This window comes from Cyprinodon tularosa, unplaced genomic scaffold, assembly GCF_016077235.1.
Source record: "Cyprinodon tularosa strain WSP-4 unplaced genomic scaffold, ASM1607723v1 ctg220, whole genome shotgun sequence".
Classification (NCBI taxonomy): domain Eukaryota; kingdom Metazoa; phylum Chordata; class Actinopteri; order Cyprinodontiformes; family Cyprinodontidae; genus Cyprinodon; species Cyprinodon tularosa.
In genome coordinates, this window is record NW_024038822.1 from 415637 (window position 1) to 441451 (window position 25815).

Genomic DNA, 25815 nt, shown 5'->3' on the forward strand with positions numbered 1-25815 from the left:
AGGATAGAGCAGCTGTAGGAGAAAATACTGTTTGGAATGCTTGGCTGACGTTTATAAGACTCTTCAAAATTAACTCTGAACTCATAACCCTACACTGAATACATCAAAGTGACAGTCATGCAAACTCAATCTTCAGCTCTTTCAACTCAGTTTTCTTGAGGTTCAGAGTGTTCTTTACATCCTTTGATGGGAATTCTAAACATACACATCAAAGCAATAAAAAAAAGGCTGTACTTAAATTAAAACCAACTATGGAACAACTGACAATTATTGTACATGATAGTAAGATTTTTGCCCAGTGTGACCCATTTTTTTAGCAAACACACAAAAGAAATTAAGGGCACATTAATGGCGTCTATTAAATGCTTTTCCGGTCATATAATTTTGTTAGATATGCCTAATCTGAAAAATATCAGGACTCTGATTGATCAAAAATAAACTCTGATATGATGGAAAACTCCAACAGAATCCTGCTGAGACGAAAAGCTTGTTCAAACTGGCACAAGACCAGATGCCCTGACAAATATGAATCTAATTGGTGCAGCTAGATAAAAAAAAAAGTGAAGTGTTGTATATTTAACATTTCTTTCTTCAAAAAGTCTGTTAATTATTGTTTGTGATAATAAAATTGATGAAAGGCCCCACTTATTGTTTATCTTCACATAAGTAGAAATTCTGGCCAATGATGAGGAGTAGCAACTGTCTTTCAGTATGACTAATTAGTCCAAAGCAAGGAAATAATTAAAACTATTTTGAACATTTAACCCTTAGTTTCCCCCATCCAAATTGTTATGCAACAAAACCTCTTATGTTTGTAACTTTGTATCTTTCAGCAGGTCCTTGCTCTCAATTTCTAAATAAGAGTTCCTATCTGATTTAGTGTTAAATACTGACAAGATCATCATAGACTATGATATATAATTAAGATCCCCCACTATTGTCATGATCTTGGCACTGATTACTGGTTTAATGGTTCATTCCATTCACCTGCCTAGCTCTGCCCAGATTCTCATTGCTGTCCATCTCATCCACCTACTCTTGCCTCTATTTAAGCAACTTGCCACCAGCCATGATTGCCAGATTATTTGAGCCTTCGGTGAGAGTTCTCTAGCATAAACTTATATTATATATTCATATTCTCATTGCCTGATCCTGACTAGTTCTACCTTTGGAACTCTGAGCCTGTCTGTCTATGTTCTGATCTGTTTGCCTGACCTGTCTTCGGACTCCTGCTGGATTATGCATGCTTACGACCCTGGATCTGTCTCCTCACCCTAATCTGGATTTTGCCTTCGTTACCTCTTCAGATCTCTGATCTTCTGGCCTAGACTCCTTTTTACCTCATTGACACCAACTTTGGTTTTGCCTTCTTGCCTTTATCTGCTTCCTTCTGCTCATCAGCCAGTTCAGCAGCCTTCTTGGCTTTTGGCTCCTGGAACTCTCTGGACCCCGTCTGCCGTGTGCTGTGGGAAATTGTATGGCTGAATTCAACTCCTTCTTCTGGACTCAGACTTAACTTTAATACCAGGGTAGTGACTCACACACTATCTTAGACTCAATTGGCTGTGCTCTAAATGTGAATAGTCCCACACATTCTCTTCTACATACTTTGGATAATCTTCTGATATATGGCATTGAATGTGAAGAAATAACAAAATCGCCTCACAATCTATCTGAACACATTTAGTTACCTTATTTATTAAATAAACAGAGCCACCCCCCCCCCACCCCCACACACACACACAAAAAAAGGTTTCACTTTAGCAGATCATTTTCAGATATTGCAGTTAAAATTTTCAAAGAATTTGTTCCCCTTTTTATCGCCTCTGTGTCACTGAACATAACTGCAGAGGGCAACCATTTAATCTATTTCCATTCACAAACTAATGATTCACTGCATGTCGCCTTAGACAACATAAAAAGAAAAACTTTAAAGTAGGAAACTGGCTACTTGTTTTAATACAGAGCTGCACATTTTGAAGCAAAATGCTAGAAAACTGGAAATAAAGTGGCACTCCATAAACGGACCCAACAAGGATCAACCCATTACAACAAATATTAGAATATCCTCACACACCTAATAACAGGACTGCTACTTATTGGACATCACAACAATGAGCTGCTCTTCTATTTCGGTTACCATGGCAGCCACTGCTGTTGAGCAAAATGCTACCCCAGCTACCATAAAAACAGTCTACCAACAACATGATTTTGAAATGCTACAATCTTGTTCAGTTGGGAACAAATGGTCCATTTATATGTAACAAACACGGCACCAGATTTACCCAGTTGTAAATTGCCAAATTTCATAGTTGATCTTTTTTCATTGGTAAAAATCCACAGAGATAGTTATTTTTTTTTCCTTGATAACGACTACCAAAACTGTAAAGGCAAGGTTATTGTTGCGTGTTTGGATGTGAGTTTCACCCATGGAAGTTTTTTAGGTGTGTTTGTGATTTCCAGAAAACTCCCCCTCTCATTTCTCCCCTTAGTTATTTTGTCAGTGCAAGGTGCATGATTTCATGAATATGAACGTTTTTTTCCAGGAAGCTTTTTCAATTTAAAATGATGACATTTTGAATTGAGAAAGCTTCCTGGGAAGCAAAATGTCTTCAAACTCAGAAACTAAGTCCAGTGGATTGTTTTTATTTAACTTTTTTAACTTTCATGGAACCAGGAAGTTTTACTGATTTTGCTTCTAGGCATATAGATTTATTTATTAAATTTTTTTTGCTGCGCACTGAGAAATATTCAGGAAAGCCTTCTTTACTCTGCTGGGAAGTCAAACATGAAAGGCTTTTATTAGTGGAGAAATAATTTCTTATGTACACTATGAGAGTATGTTGAGAAGAGAAAAAATAGTTCAACTGGTACAACAAATTTCACAACTAGATGCTATTTACGCAGTCTCCACTTCTCTGAATGCTATCAACTACACCAAATAAGGAAAGTATATGCATTAAGTCAAAAGCCACAATTTAAACCAACAACATAATCCATATAACTATTTTTTATTTATTTTTTTATTAATTTATTGCTCTCTGTATCACCTTAGGCTACGTTTACACTGCAGGCCTTAAAGGAATAGTACACCCAAAACATGATTAGCCTTCATTTTCTACTCACCCCCATGCTGAACAAAACTCTGGAGTACTTTTTTGATATCTCAAATGCATCTGGAGATCTGGGAGGCTTCTTGCTGTCTGCTGACATTCAAATAATGGAGGTCTATGGCGCCCGAGACAGAAAGGTCCATAAAAGTCCACAAAAACGTGTCAATATTCCTCCATACTGCTCGTCCAATGTAATCCAAGTGTCCTGAGTGGGTAGCGTCCATAATTTACTCGAAACGAAGTCATTTAGAACGTTTTAGAGCATAAACAGTAGTGTATAGGATTTCCTAATAGCGCCCCCATGTGCGCTCACGATTCTACGGAAGCCGGCAGACCAAACCAGCGCATTCAGCTCGGCAAAGAACTCATGCTCTTCCTCAACACTGAAGTCCTCAGACATTTTTCTTTCGTTGTTTCTTTCTTTGCACAGGTAAACAGCACATTTCTTCTTCTACGCTTGCATTATCGGCAGAGCAGACGCTGAATGCGCACTTTCTTCCGGTTTGGTCTGCCGGCTTCCGTAGAATCGTGAGCGCGCATGGGGGCGCTATTAGGAAATCCTATACACTACTGTTTAGGCTCTAAAACGTTCTAAATGACTTCGTTTCGAGTAAATTCTGGATGCTACCCACTCAGGACACTTGGATTACATTGGACGAGCAGTATGGAGGAATATTGACACGTTTTTGTGGACTTTTATGGACCTTTCTGTGTCGATCACCATAGACCTCCATTATTTGAATGTCAGCAGACAGCAAGAAGCCTCCCAGATCTCCAGATGCATTTGAGATATCAAAAAAGTACTCCAGAGTTTTGTTCAGCATGGGGGTGAGTAGAAAATGAAGGCTAATCATGTTTTGGGTGTACTATTCCTTTAATGCTCAATTCAAATTTTTTTGTGAAATTAGATTTTTTTTGCGTTGCTGTTCACGTTTCTAAATATATGTGACTTGTATGTAGTCACATATGTATCTCCTGTGTGAACTGCATTCATACAACCCAAGTGTCCCACATGCGTAGTAGAGGACATAATGACCTCACAAGCCAGCATGCTCTTTGTTTATGGAAGTAAACATGGAAGGTAGTGCTGGTGCGCATCTAGCGATCTTTCCCAACTTTAAAACTAAATATGGTTAAACAATAGTGACCTTTGTCGGGTATTAATGATCTACAGGTCGGACGTGGACTCCCGTTGATGAGGCAAGGGTTATCAATATCTTGTCGACTGGGAGGGCTGCATTCCCGAGGACTGGTCATCAGTGCCTGGGTCCTCGATCCCTGATCCGGCCCTTTGGGACACCTTTTGGGCCTCTCGCCCATCTACGTCCTCCTCGGAGCCACCAGGAGGTGACCGTTGAGCGGGGGGTGGTGTCAGGGTCACAGGTGGATGTTGTTGACAGATGTGGCTCGTTGGGGTGCTCTACTGGAGCTTAAGAGGAGCTTTTAGTCAGCTGAAGGATGCCAGAGTGTTAAACTGTTGTGTTCATTGTGCTCTGGATTGCTCACCCATCTGTCTCCGTGCTCTGAAGAGTGGTCATTTGAGCCCTGTTGCTCAGATTTTGCTCTGGCATTCCCTTCAAGACCCCTTGGTGATACCAAGCTGGACAAGAGAACCCCTTTCCTGAATTCACGATGGTTTCTTCAGCTGCTCCTCGAACCTGCCTCCACTGCGGTGCTGCTCGGGCCCCGGCCTAAGTCCCACCTGTCGCTCAGCCACCTCCCCCCATCGGAAAGCTGTGAGTTACAGAACCTTTTCCTCCACCCTTTCCGGATAGGGTTTCCGTACCTGGCGGTAAGCAAAGAGGCAACGACGCAGATTCCCCTAAGTTTCTTAGTTTTATTTAGTTTCCTCTTTCCTCCCGCAGAGCCCAAAACACTGATGTTCCAAACCTTGCCTGCGGCTCCGGTTCTGAACTAAATAAACGTCTTAAACTGCTCCTTGTTCTTCGTCTGTGTCTGCATGAGGGCCAAACACCATAAAGCCATGACAATATTTTTATCTGTAACATTTATAAAAAGTGGGAATAAACATCTGAATTCATAATGCATTACAAAAAAAGCTTGTAACATATTTTCTGTAATATAAGCCAGTATCCAAACAGAGCCGGTGCCTAATGCCCAGAGCAAACACATAAAAGACAGACACTAATAAAAGCGAGGAAACAAGCCCACTTGCTTTGATTTTACTTATTTTGCTCAGGCTACTCGTAAGCCCACAGCCCGCCAAATGAATAATTTTAAGCAGCCTCAATGATCTGTAATTGTTTTACTTGATATGTTTTTGTGTGTGTTTTGTACCCATCATTTATTTTAATGTATCTATGTTTTTTATGTAACTTTGCTGCCTCTTGGCCAGGAATCCATTGAAAACGATGTTTTTAATCTCAATGAGATTTTTCCCTGGTAAAAAAAAAAGGTTAAATAAATAAAAATAAAAAATGTTGAAATGGCAATATTGTTGTGATTACTGTTAACGTATAGTAGAAATTTTACACATTTAGTCATAAAAAGTCACATGGCATGGTATGGTGGGATTTACATTTAAGAAAGGGGATAATTTTTAAGATTTATTTAAGAGGGGGGATGCCATCCCCCCTCATCCTCCATCAACTTGAGTACTGCACTCAGCCCATTTTCCCATTTAGTGTTGGTTTTCCTTGGCTTTGTTTGAATCCAGTGGCCGTATTCTCTGAAGGGCAGATTCTTCGGGCAGTTACATTATAGCGTGGAGCTGTGGCCCATTGAAATTTAAAGACTCCTAAATATATGGCAGACAAATGCAGCTTTCTTTTCTCCTGGCTGGAAGGAACTGTCCAGTGTATCCTTACCCATCACAGTTTCATGCGGTATCCCATAACTCATTGCAAATCAAAAGCTGGCTTCTTCATGCTCAGAGCAAAAAAAAAAAAAAAGGAAATGGCGAATAACAGCGGGGAAGATTGTCAGTACATTTTAATATAATACAAGTATTTAAATAGATTTGTCTTAAATAAATAAAAATAGCTCTAAAATGTTTTGTATTATTTAATAACACACTGTACCAAAAACACTGCAAGTCACCACAGGATAAATCAGAAGATACTAAAGGTTAGTAAGTCAGATAATTTTTTGCATGTAATTTTTGGTTTATTGAAAGGTTTTATCTATCCCTGTATAAATGGGTTTGGCTGACATTTAAACACAGATTGTATTATCCGTGCGGTTTGTGAACTACAAATCTGATATCTGTGATGATGGTACTGCTGCTGAAGTTCTTTAAAAATGAAATTTAGCACTCAAAGCAGAAGTGAGAAGTTTGGCATCCATTCTTTGCCAGTTTTTTGCATTAACTGTCACTCTTGCTAGGCGACAAAAATTATGTTGAGTGAAGGGCAGTAAAAGTCGGAGAAGGCTGGACTTGTTAAAATTTAAAGCCTAACATTTTCTGTCTCCTCATTTTCACGGCCTTCAAATGATTAAATCCAGGTTATCCGGATCCTACGGAGGACTCAGCCAATGCATTCGAACATAGTGCCCTTACATCTATACAGTTTGATCAAGTAATGCCCACAATTAAAAAAAAAATGTATTTCAGCTAATTGGCTCTCCTAAAACAATTAAATTAGATAATATTGTTCAGAATTGTTTGTTGTAATTGTAATGGTTTACAGAAAATAACTGACATAGATTCACAGGCTACTTTATTAGGTACATCTTATGTACCAAAAGGTTGCCAATAAAAAAAACAATAATGATAATTTTCTCACCACTTAGTATGAGTTTCTGGCAACTAATCCAAGTCTGACTTTTCCTGTAGTTCGGGGAAAGCTTTAAGTGATTAAATTAAAACTGATCCTAATTATGAGTCTTATAATGTTTTACTTGTCTGTCCAACAAATGGGGAAACACCAAAGTGTTAGCAGTCAGTATAAAATACTGTCTTAGCCTTTGTATGAGGACACCAGCCTCAAATGACATGTTTGCCATCTATTGGAGTGACTGGAGGATTACACAAGGAAACAACCTTTAAAGCTCTAGAATTAAGATTCGGTAAATATCCCAGACTATTTGGATCTTTAAATCTCTTTTCAGCTGAGGATCATGGAAGCTGTATACTCAGAGGATCATGTTTAATCCCTTTATTCTTCACTCAAAAACTTCAACTTTTTTTTGTCTATACTTAAAATGAAACCAACAGATCCAAGCAGATGTGCCATTGTTGGCCCTTGATGTCTGTCTAACAGAGTTTACAAGATTGTGCCTTACTATCAGCTATTATTATACTAAATATGTAAAAAAAATAATCAGCATAAAAAAAAAAAACAAAAACATTGTTTTATCATTTTTTAGCACGGGCGCCATCTCGTTGCAGTACTCCAAGCGATGGCGTCACAGGGTTGGTTGATGCTTTAGTTGAGGTAAGGAGAGAAGAGTCAGTTTTGGAGGCGGGATTTGCACTATTCCTGCTACCCGACAGAACACAGGTTGTGGAGATTACGCATATCAGAAGACTTTTGAATTTAGCCAGCTCATGGTCCATCGGAGAGCCTGCTAAAACCAGAAGCTGCCTACAAGCTGGGCTCTAAGTACGGCCAAAAAACTCTGACATCGAGTCATTGGCAAATATCAGCCATAATGATAGGGTGTGAAAACATGCTAAGCAGGCAGATCAGAGACATATAAAGTTTTGGTGGGAGGTACGAAGTACCTAACTCATTTAATGCCCCTAACTCTGAAACAAACATCCATCAATAGAGCTTAGCTCTCAGATATGATCCCAAATCTAGCCTTTAGTAAAACACACTCTTTTATTACTCAAATAGTAGCCATCAGTATGAACACATGGAGCATAGGGTACCTTAGCCACAGCCTACCACAGCGGGTAAAAAACAAAAAAAAGAAATGGTCTATTTCTTACAGTGATTTCCCATTTCCAAGGCATGCAGTCAGGTTATCCTAAGGTCTTAGCTCTCACTCACAATTTAATAGGTTTATTCCTGAAATATTCTTTTGAAAATCTCCACCCCTAGCACAGAAATCTAAATGTGGAAACAATAGCTACGTTTACATGCGCAAAATTTCCCCGATCCGATCCAAACCTTGGTTGATCGGAAATTCAAAATCTCCGTTTACATGGACACTAAATGAAATGATCCGATCATGACGTGTGTATACATGTACCAAGCGTTGGATCAGATTAAATCTTTTAAGCATGCGCAGAACTTCCTGCCAAACTTGGCAGTTCTGTCTGCGTCTGGTTTTTGGGAGGCCTGACAAACGATGCGCTCGGAGCGAGCGGAAAGAAAAAAGGAGAGAGGAGGAAAAAAGCGCTTGGCAGCGAAATGTACGAGAGAAAATGTAGAGAATGAGCGATTGAACCGGCGTGGGAGAGCGAGTGGGCTGTGGAGAGAGAAAAGAGGAAGAGGAGGAGGATAAATTCCTGCTTCCTGCAGCTTTAAATGAACTTGAGTGTATAAGTCGGCGTTCCTAGACTCCCCCCGCCATGTTGTTCACAGCGAGAGCGAGAGCGACCGGTGGTTTCCTGTTGTTGACAAGGCGGAAAAAACGTCACGCTGACGTCGCACACATGCGCAGTGAAGATTATTTTACTCTTAAGATCCGAATGGGTGTTTACATGGACGCCAATCGGAATGGCGATCGGCAAAAACCACCTCTCTCATTCGGAATTAAATTTAGATCCGATCAGACCGAATCGGATCAGAATCTTCAGTCTGACATGTTTACATGAAACATTTTTGATCTGATCAGGCCTTCAATCTGATTAGTTGTGACCATGTAAACGTAGCTACTGGTAAAGCACAAGTTGCTGCACAGTACAGGGTCAAGGTTAGCCTCCTGACAGCAGATAGAATACATCAGCGTGGGCACTGGTGAACAGCAGCCACAACAGGTGTGTTGCCAGCCTGCTCTACCTAAAACACATGTACTGCATCAGAAATCCAACCGCAGCACTCACATATAAAGTGCTATCAGTCTGCGCATCCTATCTTGTGACAAAGTGCATGCACAGACTGAGAGCATGTTCTGGTTGCAAATAGACAACAAAATGTCAGAGTCAGATGAAAGTACCTCGCTCATGAACAGTGAACCACCATATCTATCAACAGATGCAGAAGTCTTACACTATATTTCCTGAACCCTGCAGAAAACACCTGATTTCAGTAATTGCCTCAAACCCCAACCCTCATCAAAATCGTTGTTCAAGATATTCATCACGCTTCTTTACAAGTTTTATTTGTGTGTGTGTGTATTTGTATATGTATATATATATATATATATATATATATATATATATATATATATACATATATATACGTGTATATGTGTGTGTGTGTGTTTTTTTTAAAGAGAGAATGTTTTAATTAAAGCTGTTTTTTTTTTCTTCTTTTGGATCAGATGAATAAAATCTGCAGCAAGTATTCCAGACTTAATGAAATTAATTGGGCCTAATGATATAGAAATTATATCGAATTCCTCACAAATGTTTTCACATTCCAGAAGAGCCAATCAATGACTAATGCTAGAAAAAGCTAATCTTTTTTGTTTTTTTGTGGGCATTTAACATTTAACTGTTTAAGTAAGCTGTTTACTTGTGTTAAAGTAAACAGCCCAGCATTCCAAAAGCTATTCTTTATTGGTTGGATGTGATATCACATGCAGTGACTAATGCAGGTTTTTCTCCCTAGATCTGTTTTCCTGACCCTTAATCCGTACTACTGACCCCAAAAAACCCCTACTTGGAACTGATGAAAACATTCTTGTTTTTCTAGTGCTGACATTTTCTCTTCAGTTTTATTTCTACCAGGAAGTCTTTCTTTCTAGTAGCAATAAAATTGACTACTGAAGAGGTCAAAATCTCTTTCATGTTTCTGATCTAACTAAGCTAGGGGGACAAGCCGGTGATCAAGATGGAGATATGTCACTCTGACACCAAAAAGTTCAGTTTTTTTTAATAAAACAGTTAAGATTAGGTTATATTGTAGATGTATTAAAATGTATTGAAAGTTAACAAGATAAATAATGAAATGCCAAGGCTAAAAAATCATCCTATGCTGTAGTTATTTGTCAATTTAACTGATTTGTTTGCTTAAACAATTATAAGCAGAGAATAGATAACCAAGAAGATAGAAGTCTAATTACAGTCTGACTGTTACCAGTGTTTTAGAACAACAACTGTTCTGGGTTTTTTTTTTTTACGTAGGCAGTAATGGGCATTTTTATTTGTGAAAATTGTCATGAATTCAAAATTTTCAACTGAAAATATATAGTAAAATATCTATGAAGTATAAAAAGCATAATCAGTTTTGTGTGATTATGTATCCTGTCACTTCATTTGGATGGGATTAAACTGATTTCAGATAAAAAGTAAAAAATCTTGGTGTTGTTTTTTATCAGGACCTGTCTTTAAAATCCCATATCAAAGAGGTTTCTAGAATTTCCTTCTTTCATCTGAGGAATATTGCAAAAATTAGAAATATCCTGTCCAGGGGTGATGCTGAGAAACTAGTCCATGCATTTGTTACTTTAAGGCTGGGCTATTGTAATACTTTACTATCAGGAAGTCCACAAACTGTAGATAAAAGCCTTCAGCTGATCCAAAATGCTGCAGCCAGAGTTCTGATGAAAATTAAAAAGATAGATCATATCTCTCCTATCCTCGCTTCTCTTCATTGGCTTCCTGTTAAATCCAGAATAGAATTTAAAATCCTCCTTCTGACATATAAAGCCTGAAATGGCCAAGCTTCATCTTATATCAGAGATATGATTATTCCTTATATTCCTAACAGAGCACTTCGCTCTCAATTTGCAGGTTTACTAGTGGTTCCGAGATTTTCTAAAAATGTAATGGGATGCAGATCTTTTAGTTATCAGGCTCCTCTCTTGTGGAACTGTTAGCTTCAAAAAATTGTGAGTTCATATAGGACAAAAAATGAATCTGACACACCAAGGGATTTTCAAACACAGCTTCCTGCAGGAGGAGAAAGGCTGCCTTCTCACATTTCAGCACCTTTTATGCCCCCCACCAAAACAGCAGAGTCTTTTATTAACAGATCACAAGCAAATGGGTGGGTCTTAGGACAGAAGACCCTGCAATGATTATCTAGCTGGATGCAGGACATAAAACAGAATGACCCTGCTTTATGACCAACTGGCTGGAGGCAGGTCATAAAGTGAAATGATCCTGAAATGACCCTGTAATGTCTAACTGGCTGGAAGCAGGAGTTCAATGTTTCATATGCACACACATCAACTTTATAATCATCATTGAATAAACCTAACAGGAACCAACTACCAGTTTTAGTCCGTGAGGCAGACACCCTGTCTACTTTTAAGGCTAGGCTTAAAATTTTCCTTTTTGATAAAGCTTATAGTTAGAGTGGCTCAGGTTATCTTGAGCTATCTCTATAGTTATGCTGCTATAGGTTTAGACTTCTGGAGGACATAGGGACCCCCATTTCATCATTCTGCTTCATTCTCTCTCTATTCTCCTATTCTGCAGAATCTGTTAGTGCAATCTCTAATGTTATGCTCTCTCTGCTTTTCCTCAGAGTAGCTTTGCCTCGTCTGTTCCTGTTTGGTTGTGATGCCATCCTGGAGAGAAACATCAGCTGTGCTGCTTCCATCAACACCCTTGTTTATAGATCCTGGAGATTGGCCTGCTTTCCAGTGTGGTCCTGTTTCTCTGACCGTGACTGGCTGGATGTGCTCTCTTCGTCCTCTGGCATGGGAGCTGGCTTGGAGCTCGTCTGCCTGGCTGTGTGTTTCCTGGATGGGGTACGCCTTTTGCAGCTGCTTTTTGTGTCTCTGCTTCTGTCTCCTTGAACCCCAGTGGGCCTCAGCAGATGGCCGCTCACACTGAGCCTGGTTCTGCTGGAGGTTTCTTCCCGTTAAAAGGAAGTTGTTCCTCTCCACTGTCACTACAATCATGCTTAGTGTGAGGGATTGTATTTGAGTCAATGAGTCAATGCAATGTTTTCCGTAGATAGAAAACTTTGAATCAATTTGACTGTATGATCTGGTTGAACTGTAAAGTGCCTTGAGATGACTTGTGTTGTGAATTTGGTTCTATATAAATAAACTGAATTGAATTGAATTCCTGGATTGAAATGGTAGACTGCCATCGGCATCTCTGTTTATAGATGTTGGAGCCCGTTTTCAGTGTAGTCCTGTTTTTCTGACCGTTACTAACTGTATGTGCCCCCTTTCATCCACTGACAAGATAATTGGCTCAGAGCTTGTCTGTGTTTTTTCCTGAACGGGTCCACCTGTGGAGTTACCTATCATAAATGTGTAACAGTTATCTTTTGTATATCTGCTTCTTTTTGTACAATATTTCTGCTTCAATCTCTTTGAGCCCCAATTGGCCTTAGCAGATGGGCCGCTCACACTGAGCCTGGATCTGCTGCAGGTTTCTTTCTGTTAAAAGGGACTTTTCCTCTCCACTGTCACTACTTGAGTCAATGATTCACTGGAATCAGCTAGTTTCCGTTAGATAGAAAACATTGAATTAATCTGAGTATATGATCTGGTCGAATTGTCTCTTTAAAGTGCCTTGAGATCACATGTGGTGTGAATTGGTGCTACTTAAGCCCCATTTACACTACCCTTGAAAAACCGATCCAGGCCGAGACCGGTCCGAGCTTGGATCGGTAACCAGGCCAAGCTCAGTTTTGACGACCGTTCACACGTCACACTTATCTCGGTTATCTCGACTCCTTGACTCCTCGCCTCCTAGTGACGATGTGCGGTATTACTGCTAGGATTGAAGGAGGGACTCAAGCAGCTGGTGGCGGTAATGCACCAAACGCTGTTTGTCAACCGCCGTAAAACCCAAGAAGAAGAAGACGAAGGAGGAGGGAATCAAGCAAATCAAAATGGCGGCGCCCGTCACATTCAGAAAGTTATGCTTGATTATTATTGCTGTACTTCCGTGTTTGCGGTGGGTCAGGCGAAGACGGCAACCTTGCGCGGATGTACTTGAGAAAGTCGGCTTTTGGGAAGCCGACTTTCTGGAATGGAGTGTGAATCGGCATGTTCAGCCAGTCGGCGATGACGCGTTCTGCTCATGCGCTCTTGTTATCAGAGAACCGAGCCAGGAAAAAACCGAGCCGAACCCACCTCGGGAACTGGTCTGCAGTTAGCGCGGTCCGGTTATGTCTATCTCGGTTCAGTTCAGGTTGTTTCCGTTCACACACGACAAGTTATCTCAGTTACTGAGCTCGGACCGGTCTCGGCTCAATTTTTTAAGGGTAGTGTAAACGGGGTAATAAACAAACTGTAATGAATTTAATAAATATCCGCAAAAAGGTATGATGTCGCAGGTAGAAAAATGTTTAGGACATCCACTTTTCATGCAATGGGAGCAGTTTGAATTCATGTCCAAACATCAAAATGTTTAAATGTTGAGTACACGTGCTAACTGCTCTTGCATTAGAGAGCAGTTAGCATGGTTAGAGATGTATATAAGAAATGGTAAATGGCCTATAGCACTTTTTCAAGTCAGAGGACTTGACCAAAGCGCTTTACATTACATTGAGTCACTGGCCCATTTACACACCCTGATGGTGGCAAGTTACACTTCATTTACAGAAGCGAGGTACCGTGCACTGGCACTGCCAGTCCCTCCGACCACCATCAGTTGGCAATCTGAATGACACTGAAAGCCGGAGCTTGAACTGACAATCCAGTTGCAGGGCAACCTCCTTCATCCGAACTGACTAATCATTATTATTATTACTGTCCTTATTGCTATGTTACTTTTACTATAACTGTATATTTTAGGGGTATTTTGGGGATTGTTGTGTCATAAAATTCATTAAATTGGTTGTACTTTTTTTCCAAATTCTATTCAAATTTTATTACAAATTCTGAATGACATTTTTGTTTATTATGAATAAGAAGTAGTAAACTACATGCTGTTATCTTTCATGCACCTGTAATACCAAAAGTAATAAATCTACCAGTTCACCAAATTTATTTTATTTACATACTGTATAAGATAAACTTTTTATACATGTCACCCTTAGACAGCTGATATATTCCTTTTTTGGACTTACCAGTAAATCTACTTCTTGCCTCCAGCATTCCAATTGCAATTCTTTCAACCTGTGAATCTTTATCTTTTTAGTTATCATTGAAGTAAAAGTGGGTAATCATATGAAAGCCTGTTTATACCAACAATAAATATTAACCACATCAATGTCATGATCTGCTGTGGTAGCTGGCCTTAATTACTCATGCCTTTCACCTGCTTCACTCTTTCAGGTTCCTAATTATCATTCATCTCATCCACTTGTGTTTCTATCACCAGAGTGTCTGAGATTGGGCGGTGCCCCGCCCCCCTCCTGCAGCATCTGCGAGCCTCAGATCCTGGCAGCTCCACTTCAGTTTTGTTTGTTTTCATTTAATAAATGTTGTGAACTTTCCTACTGACTGTCTCATCTTGAATACTGGCTCCATCTGTCCCATTACACAACAATCAAAGCACCCCCAGTTACTTTGAAAAACTAATTTCTAACCTATATGGATTTGAAATCCCTTTCAGAGATGTTCAGCTGTACTCAAATACCTAGATTTACATTAATATAGACTTTCCAGTAAAACATAGCCTTTTTTGAAAGATTTTGTTCAGACTAACACAAGATCAGTTAGCATGTAAGCTTCACATCAGGTTGAGATTACCCCACCAGATGTATCCCCTTTATTCGCTTTTATCCTCAAGAGAAAATAGCAAAACTCAGTACAGAAAAACACAAATAAAGGTGGAAAAGAGCAAGGTCATCAAAAGGAACTTTGTACCAGCTAAAGTGATCTATGCTGCCAATATGTGAGATAAAAGACAGAGCATTGCTAAATGGCTTCATCATATGGATGAAATCAGTTATTAATAACTCATCCTATGTAGAAATAAGTAGAAATCCTGCCTTATAAGAGTGCTTTAAATGTTCGCAATCAAACATGTGCATACCAGTAACATTTTGTAATTTGTTTAGAAACCACTCTACATTTGAACAGCTGCCTGTAAGGGCAGCAGAATAACAAGCATTGTATTATTTCTCATTATCACATTCAGAATATAGTCCTCTGCTCACTCAGGAGTGGCCTGAGAGACATTGTTTTAATGGAAGTAAAGTACAGTGGTTCTCACTAATGCATTAAAATGGTTGTCAAAAGGCTTTCAGCTGCTGCACCACAATTAGAGTTCTGTCACTGGCCGTTGGATGGCTGGCTTCTCAAAGCACTGAATTACAGTGCTGTCAAGTGTCTAATATCACTTATCAGGTTGGCAGGACATATCTGTTCCAAAAATAGTAGGGCTAGTACAGACATGGAACAGTTAATGCACAATACATATTCCAAACTCTGTCATGTCCAATTTCTGGTGTCTGCTAATGGGTGTATATCTACAACTTGACAAAATTATACATATCCAAAGAACAGAGTAGATAAATGTCCCCCCTTGTTTTTTATTAAAGTCATACAAGCTTATCCGATTATCAACAGCTGTCAAACAGCTGGCGTCTTTGAAACATGCTTTGTACTGTAATGACCCATGTGGGATAGATCATCTCAATATGCAAGAAAGACAATTTTTTATGTAAAGCCGCCCAGTTTCTAAGTCTCCTTGTAAATGGATAACAAACAAACATTTTCTCCTAATACAGATTTCTGTGCACTTATACACTCTGTAAGCTCTAAGTAGATTTTTTTTTTTTATGCCAAACACAAGCCTCTTTTCCATTGCCGAGCCTCTTCTGGCTTCTTTTCTGAAGTCAACCTATCCCACCATCTTTATTATTGCGTTTTTGTAGTTTTTGCCGTACTGAAATCAGATTTTTTAAAGATCATTTGTTTGAACACATCTTTGAGCAGAAGAGGGGGACATAAAATTGTTGGATGAAGGAGGAGGTTCGGGTTCTTTTGAGTATTTTTTTCAGAGGACGACATTCAGTGGGACTTTGAATTGGTCATGCAGAATAATTACATGAAGACTGGCAGAAATGAAAACAGTGCACACAACAAAGTAAGTGCAGGACAAGTTCAAAACCTGAAAACAGGACTACAACAGAGAGAAAGACCACAGGGATTCTGGTGCAAAGCCTAGCTAATATGCTAACAGCTTCAACAACCGACTCAGTGATGCTGCTGGCAAAGGCTATGAACCAAGAAAAGTAAACAGAAACACATTGTAGTTTAAGTAAGTGACCTTATGTTACATGTTTTTTGTAGAATCCTAATATATCATTCAGCCGACAATTGGGAAGATCATGTGTCTGCAGTCCAGGTACATGGTACACACATAGGTGGTTAACACTAGAACTCCCAAGGCCGTCATTTTGACGGTTCTGAGATTTTAAAGGGAAAGAACTATATTGAAAATGAATCTTATGTTGCTAACATTAATTTACTTTTTCTATTTCTATATTTCCTTAATTTTCATGTAGCTTTTTAAATACATTAAAACGTATAAAATAAATATGGTTAATTTTACCTCGATCTACCACAGCCATCATTTTGACGGCTCTATTAGTTGCATTGTAAATTCTTCCTACGGTTGATTGATGTTTGGTAGCTTTGCCTAGCAACCAACATTCCACATAGAACTGGCTAATACAGAAAAATTGCTTTCAGAAGAAATCTAACTGAGAAACAGGCTTTAGAAATACTTCAAAGTATTGATGATAGTGATTCGGGCGGAGGGGCAGAGACCAATGAGGAGGACCGGGTAGGAAGCGGCTCAGATTCTGATAGCGAGTCAGAGGATGATCAACTATCCCAGAGAAAATGCAGACGTATCAGTGACCCATCAGACAATAGTAAAACTTTTGTTCAAGCACTGCTAACACCTCAGCCGGTCCACTCAGTGGCCCAAAAGTCAATCGAGAGCCTGGGTCTACAGTACTTTAATCACACACAGGTCGGGGTGAATGTGTCGGATCAGATGATTAGAAAGTATTCTGTAAAAGCTCCAACGTGAAGGTGGCCTGTGGTTGTGTTTTGTAATCTCCTGGAAATATCAGCTATAAATGCATTATTTTGTTCAGGAGCTGTTTGAATGTCACTTTTTTATGCAAAGATTTTATCCTTGAACTGGTAAACCGTATCGGGCAAACCGCACATTTCCAGCCCTTCCCCCGCTGTAGAGCAGCTTTGGCGAACCTGTGCAATAAAACAGTCTTACTCTACGGATTTATTTTTGATACAGATTTAGAACACAAATAATAATAGCATACAATACAGCCTTTAAAAATATATATTTGTTTTTCATATCCACAATGGGTTTATATCACACACTAGAACCATCTCAGTTGAGGACATCATCACTACTCATCACTACTCATTAAACTGTTCATAATTACGCTTTGACATTTGGTATGACGTTGTTCTGTTGAAATAGACATGCTGGAGATGTCCCTGCCTATAATGAGAGGGAGCTGGTCAAGGAAACCTATCATGAGCTGGTCAAGCACAATGGCTATGAGCTGGACAGAATTCACTGGTTTCAGGCTACTAGGAATGTATCACCAAGAACAGCCCTGATTATCTCAAGTGAATGCCCAAACTGCGCTGTCCCTGTAGAAACATTCCTCTAACTTTAGAGCTAACCCTGTTGGTTAAGGAGTGTTTTACCTGTGAGAAACAAAACAAAAACAAATCATATTTTTAATTACATAACAATGTCAACAACATTGCCATATCTAAATTCAATCAGTTTATTTATATAGCGCCAATTCACAACACATGTCATCTCAAGGCACTTTACAGTTCACCATATCATACAGTCAAATTGATCCAAAGTTTTCTATCTTAGGAAAACCAGTTCATTGCACTGACTCATTGACTCGAATGCAATCCCTCACACTAAGCATGCTTGTAGCGACAGTGGTGAGGAAAAACTCCCTTTTAACAGAAAGCAACTTCCAGCAGAACCAGGGTCAGTGTGGGGCCATCTGCCGAGCCCAATGGTGTTCAAGGAGACAGAAGCAGAGATACAAAAACAGCTGTAAAAGGCGGCCCCGTCCAGGAAACACAGCCAGGCAGATGAGCTCTGAGCCAACTCCCATGTCAGAAGATGAAATGAGCACATCCAGCAGGTCACAGTAAGAGAAAAAGAACTACACTGGAAAAACAGTCCATTCTCCAACATCTATAAACAAAGGTATTGATGGCAGCAGCACAGCTGATATTTCTCTACGTGATGGTGTCACAGCCAAACAGGAACAGATGAGGCAAAGTTACTATGAGAAAAAGCAGAGAGAGCATACAGGTGCTGGTCATAAAATTAGAATATCATGAAAAAGTAGATTGATTTCAGTAATTCCATTTAAAAAGTGAAACTTGTATATTATATTCATACATTACATACAAACTCATATATTTCAGATGTTTATTTTGTTTAATTTTGATGATTACAAATGACAACAAATGAAAATCTCAAATTCATCATATCAGAAAATTAGAATATTGTGAAAAGGTTCAAAATTGATGGCCCCTGGTGCCACACTCTAATCAGCTAATTAACTCAAACCACCTGCAAAAGCCTTTAAATGGTCTTTCAGTCTAGTTCTATAGGCTACACAATCATGGGGAAGACTGCTGACTTGACAGTTGTCCAAAAGACGACCATCGACACCTTGCACAAGGAGGGCAAGACACAAAAGGTCATCGCTAAAGAGGCTGGCTGTTCACAGAGCTCAGTGTCCAAGCACATTAATAGAGAGGCGAAGGGAAGGAAAAGATGTGGTCGAAAAAAGTGTACAAGCAAGAGAGATAACCGCACCCTGGAGAGGATTGTGAAACAAAACCCATTCAAAAATGTGGGGGAGATTCACAAAGAGTGGACTGCAGCTGGAGTGAGTGCTTCAAGAACCACCACACACAGACGTATGAAAGACATGGGTTTCTGCTGTCGCATTCCTTGTGTCAAGCCACTCTTGAACCACAGACAGCGTCAGAAGCGTCTAAAGAGAAACAGGACTGGACTGCTGGTGAGTGGTCCAAAGTCATGTTCTCTGATGAAAGTAAATTTTGCATTTCCTTTGGAAATCAAGGTCCCAGAGTCTGGAGGAAAAGAAGAGAGGCACTTCATCCACGTTGCTTGAAGTCCAGTGTAAAGTTTCCACAGTCAGTGATGGTTTGGGGTGCCATGTCATCTGCTGGTGTTGGTCCATTGTGTTTTCTGAGGTCCAGGGTCAACGCAGCCACATACCAGGAAGTTTTAGAGCACTTCATGCTTCCTGCAGCTGACCAACTTTTTGGAGATGCAGATTTCATTTTCCAACAGGACTTGGCACCTGCACACAGTGCCAAAGCTACCAGTACCTGGTTGAAGGACCATGGTATCCCTGTTCTTAATTGGCCAGCAAACTCTCCTGACCTTAACCCCATAGAAAATCTATGGGGTATTGTGAAGAAGAAGATGCAATACACCAAACCCAACAATTCAGAAGAGCTAAAAGCCACTATTAGAGCAACCTGGGCTATCATAACACCTGAGCAGTGCCACAGACTGATCGACTCCATGCCACGCCGCATTGCTGCAGTAATACAGGCCAAAGGAGGCCCAACTAAATACTGAGTGCTGTACATGCTCATACTTTTCATGTTCATACTTTTCAGTTGGCCAACATTTCTATAAATCCTTTGTTTTTATTGGTCTTCAGTAATATTCTAATTTTCTGATATGATGAATTTGAGATTTTCATTTGTTGTCATTTGTAATCATCAAAATTAAACAAAATAAACATCTGAAATATATGAGTTTGTATGTAATGTATGAATATAATATACAAGTTTCACTTTTTAAATGGAATTACTGAAATCAATCTACTTTTTCATGATATTCTAATTTTATGACCAGCACCTGTAATGTTAGAGATTGAACTAACAGATTCTGCAGAGCGGGAGAATAGAGATAGAATGAAGCAAAACAATGAAATAGGGGTCCCTATGTCCTCCAGCAGTGTAAGCCTATAGCAGGATAACTATAGAGATTGCTCAGGATAACCTGAGCCACTCTAACTATAAGCTTTATCAAAAAGGAAAGTTTTAAGCCTACCCTTAAAAGTAGACAGGGTGTCTGCCTCACGGACTGAATCGGGTAGTTGGTTCCACAGGAGAGGAGCCTGATAACTAAAAGATCTGCCTCCCGTTCTATTTTTAGAAATTCTAGGAACCACTAATAAAACCTGCAGATTGAGAGCGAAGTGCTCTGTTAGGAACATAAGAAACAATCAGATCTCTGAAATAAGAGGGAGCTTGGCCATTTAAGGTGTTATATGTGAGACGGAGGATTTTAAATTATATTCTTGATTTAACAGGGAGCCAATGAAGACAAGCTAGTATAGGAAAGATATGATCTCTCTTTTTAATTTTCATCAGAACTCTGGCTGCTGCATTTTGGATCCGCTGAAGGCTTTTAACTACAGTTTGTGGACTTCCTCATAGTAAAGAATTACAATAGTCCAGCCTTGAAGTAACAAATGCATGGACTAGTTTCTCAGCATCACCCCTGGACAGGATATTTCTAATCTTTGCAATATTCTGCGGATGAAAAAACCTTTTTGATATGGGATTTAAAAGACAGGTCCTGATCAAAAATAACACCAAATTTTTTTTCTTTTTGATCTGAAATCAGTTTAATCCCTTTCAAATGAAGTGACTGACTAAAAAGCTTCTTTTTCAAAAAGTCTGGTCCAAAGACTATAACTTCTGTTTTGTCTGCATTCAGAAGCAGAAAGTTAAGAGTCATCCCATGCTGTCTAATAGTTCTACCGATTGGGAGCATGTATAAAGTAAAGAGAACTGGTCCTAGCACTGATCCCTGTGGTACTCCACAGGTAACTTTTGAGAATGAGGAAGATTTATCATTAACGTAAATAAACTGAAATCGATCAGATAGATAAGATTTAAACCAGTCTAGTGCTGTTCCTTTAATTCCAATAAAATATTAAAGTCTTTCTAAAGGAATATTATGATCAACTGTATCAAATGCAGCAAGTACAGATCAAGCACAGATACAAATATGTTATCTGAGGCCACGAGAATCTGTTACTGGTATTATTGATGAGCCACCAGTGGAATCATAGCGGAAAACTAATCTGTACAAGGAAAAAACCTTCATGAGCAGGAACAGTTTACAGAAGGAAGCAAGAATAGTTAGGCAATACGTATGAGATAGACAAGTAATTCAGATGTCCATCCTGTACTGTGGACATAAGGTTAAAAATAATTATAAAATGATATTAATAATATTAAATAGTTGATTAACTTATTTTGGGATTAATACCATATTTTTTAACTGAATATTTGCTAGAAACAAACATATTTAGTGATTTGTCCCTTGCACCCATATCTTTTGTTTCTTTACAGTTCTGTTTTGAAAACAATTTAAAAATCTGCTACAGAGACAATAGCACTGAGCATCGTGAGCATTGCAGGAAGTACTGCTGTAAATGTGGGAAAGACTCACCTTGGGTTTGTGAAAATTGCTAAATGGGACAATTGAATGATAACATCATATGATGATTATAACATACCCTATATTTGTAACAGCACACATAATGCAGACAATATATGTAAATTATGTTATGTCTTTGGGCCTTATATATAGTGCTTTTTATTGTGTAAAATAAAAGTATTATACTGTATTCATACTTTTTCTAAGCAGAAATTGTGAACGATAAGATAAGATACAAATTGTCACCATGTTGTGATGTGTGCAATGTCTCACTTTGTCTTAGTCTCTTTGAGCTTTGTCTCTCTGAGAAATCAGTCTCTTCAGGAATGGGCATTATAAATAGGTCCTGCTTTGCCTTGTTGGAAAAGCATGTTTATGATTGTTTTTCAGCTCACAAACTAGATCCCATGTGAAACATGGTTGTCCAACAGGTTTGTCTTAACATAAGATTTAAATATGTATATTCAAAACCTCAAGGCTGGACTACTGTAATGCTTTCCAATTAGGAATTCCACAAACTGTAGCCTTCAGCTGATCCAAAATGCTGCAGCCAGGGTTCTGGAAATAATAAAAGAGATCTCATATCTCTCATTTTCTAGCTTCTCTTCATTGGCTTCCTGTTAAATCTAGAATAGAATTTAAAATCCTCCTTCTCAAGCTCTGTTTTATATTAGAGATCTGATTGTACCATATGTTCTTAACAGACCAGTTTGCTCTCAATCTGCAGGTTTACCAGTGGGTCCTAGAATTTCTAAAAGTAGAATGTGAGGCAGACCTTTTAGTTATCAGAAAGCTCTCTCAAAGTGTTTTTGTCACATTCTCTTGTTCTGATGCTAGTTTGTTTCAGCCTTTGCAATCTCGTCTAAAGGGAATGGTAGAGGTTGTTTGATTTTTTTTTAAATAGAGATGTTTGGCTGAAGTAGAAGCTCAAGTTCTTCTGTTTGATGATGAGTTCAGTGCCCAATGTGAATGCATTATAAAACTTGTCTTTTGGACAAATATTTTCAATTAAATGCTCTCCCAGAAATCGAAGACTGCTACCGGTGAATAAAGAAATAATCCAAAAGGGTGAAAAATATGTCCCTTCCATACATGTACACAGTCCCTTCCCATTCACAGCTCCCGGAGGAATTGTCAAGTTCAACCCCTTTACAAAGAAAACATACGCTATCTGTTGTGTGGGCAAAGTATTGGAACGTTGGACTCATCAATGCTCCCAAAGCACTGTGGCAGCCCCCATTTTGAATCAAAATATGATACCATTTCCTTTGATTTATCACTGTTAGGCAATTGGATAATCTCAGACAGAAGTTGTTCTTAACCAAAAAAAAAAAAACTGTGCACATGTTTACATTCTGTGGCCATACCAACTGAAAAACAAATGTGAAATACTCTAAAATTATCGCAAGTTTTGCCAGGCTATTGCAATCCTTTCAGGCAAAGGGACATAAAGGCAAAAGTTAAAGTAAGTTTTTTGAAGCGCTGGTCTCAGACAGCAGCACAGAAATTCAAAAGTGTTGCTCAAGATTTAGAAGTTCTTGACCCACTGGGCCACATAAAGTGCAGGACAATGGTTCACCACCAGTCCATTGCTCTGTTCTGCATCAACACACACGGCAACACCTTTGCGACCATTTTCAAGCAAGATAAAATACTACAATTAGAAGCCTGGTATTCTCTTGACCTACATTAACAATACATTTCTATGGTTGAGCTGACCATATACTATCAGCAATATAAGTCTTCTCTGCCATTAATGGTCATTTGATCATGGTCATCTTCTTTATCACATTGTGTAAAACATGGATTGCAAGCAAAGGTTGTAGCTGCTTTTTAAGACACTGCAGCCAAGTGATTGTGGTTGCAACAAAGCCAGATGTGCTTTCTCTTTTTGGCTAGTAAACAAAATAACTGGACGGCAGTTTTTCGGACTGTTGTATATAACTACCACCTCCAGGATTGGAGGAGGTTAATTAAGTACAGCACCTGGCAGCCATATTATTATCCTCATTTACAAGACTTTCCCAGGGCCTTTCAAAGTAATACAAAAAGCTGATGAATTACCCAAGATTTCTATTAACCAGATAATTCAAATCCTGGTGCATGAAATTCTGAGGCTTTAAGTGGAAAAGGGGCTATAAACACATGTCATTGAAACTAAAGCCCCTGGAATGCCTCTGCCCTATGGAAAACAATCCATAATTTTAGCTGGGCTACTGTATACATGTAAATGTAATAATACATTATTATATAAGTATGTATTGCTGTGTTATTCAATAGCAAAAAATTTCCTATTTTTTTAGTCTAGTTTGTTGATTTCATTTAGAAAAATGTGTAGAAACTCAATGTTTTTTTTATCATATTGGCAAGCCTCTGTGTATGTTCTTATTATAAAATCATACCTCCTTAATCCATCCTCCCACAATTAATTTGAAATATTCTTTATCTGTAATTAATGTCATACATTGTGAGAGCATTGGAGGTAATTTTTAGAATTTTTTTCACATCATTAGTTAAAGAAAAAAAAAATTTAGGCAAAAACACCAAAAATTATATAAATCTCCTGCCAGCAAAGGTGCAAAAAAGAACACAAGCAGCCAAAATGTAATTATTTTGTGTTTGAATTACACAAATTTGAAAGTAGATACATACAGAGATACATTGTATAATCTTGATAGCAACTTTTTTTTTATCTTAAGAACCATAATAAAAACTTTAAAGGTAGATCACCAGTAACAGGAAACATAATGTTATGTATACATTTTGTGCAGCTGGTTCTTTTAGAATTATTGATCTAATTGATAGCAGAGATAAATTTGTTACCTTTTGCTTCAAATGTATAATGAAATAATATTTTAGCATTTTTCAAACGTTTTAAAACTCTTGTTTATTAAGATAGTTTCATCTGATCCATCTAATAGCTGCCACATTTCTCAGAAAGAGTTTTTTAGTGGTCAGGGAAAATGGTAAGGTGAGGTTTGTTCTAACACTAAAGATTGACTTTACAAAAGAACAAAAGGATAAAAGGGGTTATAAAACAAAGAAAGAGGACTTGGTAGAATCCACATGATCTGCAGAAGAGCACAGAGATAGGAAGCACAGGCAATACTAAGAAAAACAGAAATTGAAATAAAAGGATGTATAAATTGTTTGCCAAAAGATCAAGATGGAACTGAATGGATTAAGATTAGTATGAAATTATAGAGAAACAGTATGTACATAAAGAAGAAGGGACAGAAGTTAAACGGCAGGTAAACTATAAAGAAAGTGGCTGGTCCAGATGACATACCTTTGATTTGTTTGTTAATTGATGATGGGACAATGCACATTAACCAACATGAGAACTTTATACTATTGTATAAACATGCCAGATTTAGCCACATGAGCTAATTTTCATACATATGGAAATTTTAAATAGAAAAACAGGAACATCTGTTTCAAAATGTTTTACACAATCCCTTAGAGTGAGATGCTTATGAGATAGAACAGAATTCTGCTGATGTCACAGTGCAACAATCTTTAAAACAACAATGTGATGTGAAAAGCGGTAATAACTAACTGTTAAAACAAGTAATCATCCATCCATTTTCTCCTGCTTCAACCGTCTGGGTCGCAGTGGGACTGGTGCCTATCTGCAGCAATCTGTCTGTCACAGGGCATAACTGATCATATGTTATCACTAGAAAAACCTAGCCATGGCATAAAGATTTAAAATATCTACTAAGCTAATTTCTTCGGCTTCATTGCTTAAGGTCAGAAATATGTCAAATGTAGTATAATCTGATATAAATGGAGATTGGTGAATGTTTTTTTTTCTGTCTGTGGCTAAAGGACAGAGATGTGTGACAGAATTTAATTTGCCAACTAAAATTAAGGTTATGGAGCTGAAATTAACAATAGACACAGATCATTTTAATATAATGACATACATTGTCAAACCATTAAATTCAGTACCAGTCCACTGAAATTTCTTTCTTAAAAACATTTAAGTAAATTGGAGATCTTTCTTGTTTTAGGGGCAATCTATCTGTAGTTCCTGAATGAAGAGAAGAGTGCTGGACATACATTTAATTAATTTTTCAGGTGTTCCACAAAAATACATAAAAAAAAAAAAAAAAAAAAAAACAGGAGATTACTGATGTAAAACATGCAGGAAATGCTAACAATAAGACTCATCATAATCAGTTAAAAATTATACTGTACCATGTCACATATTTTGCATGATGTTTTCCTTGTGCCCCG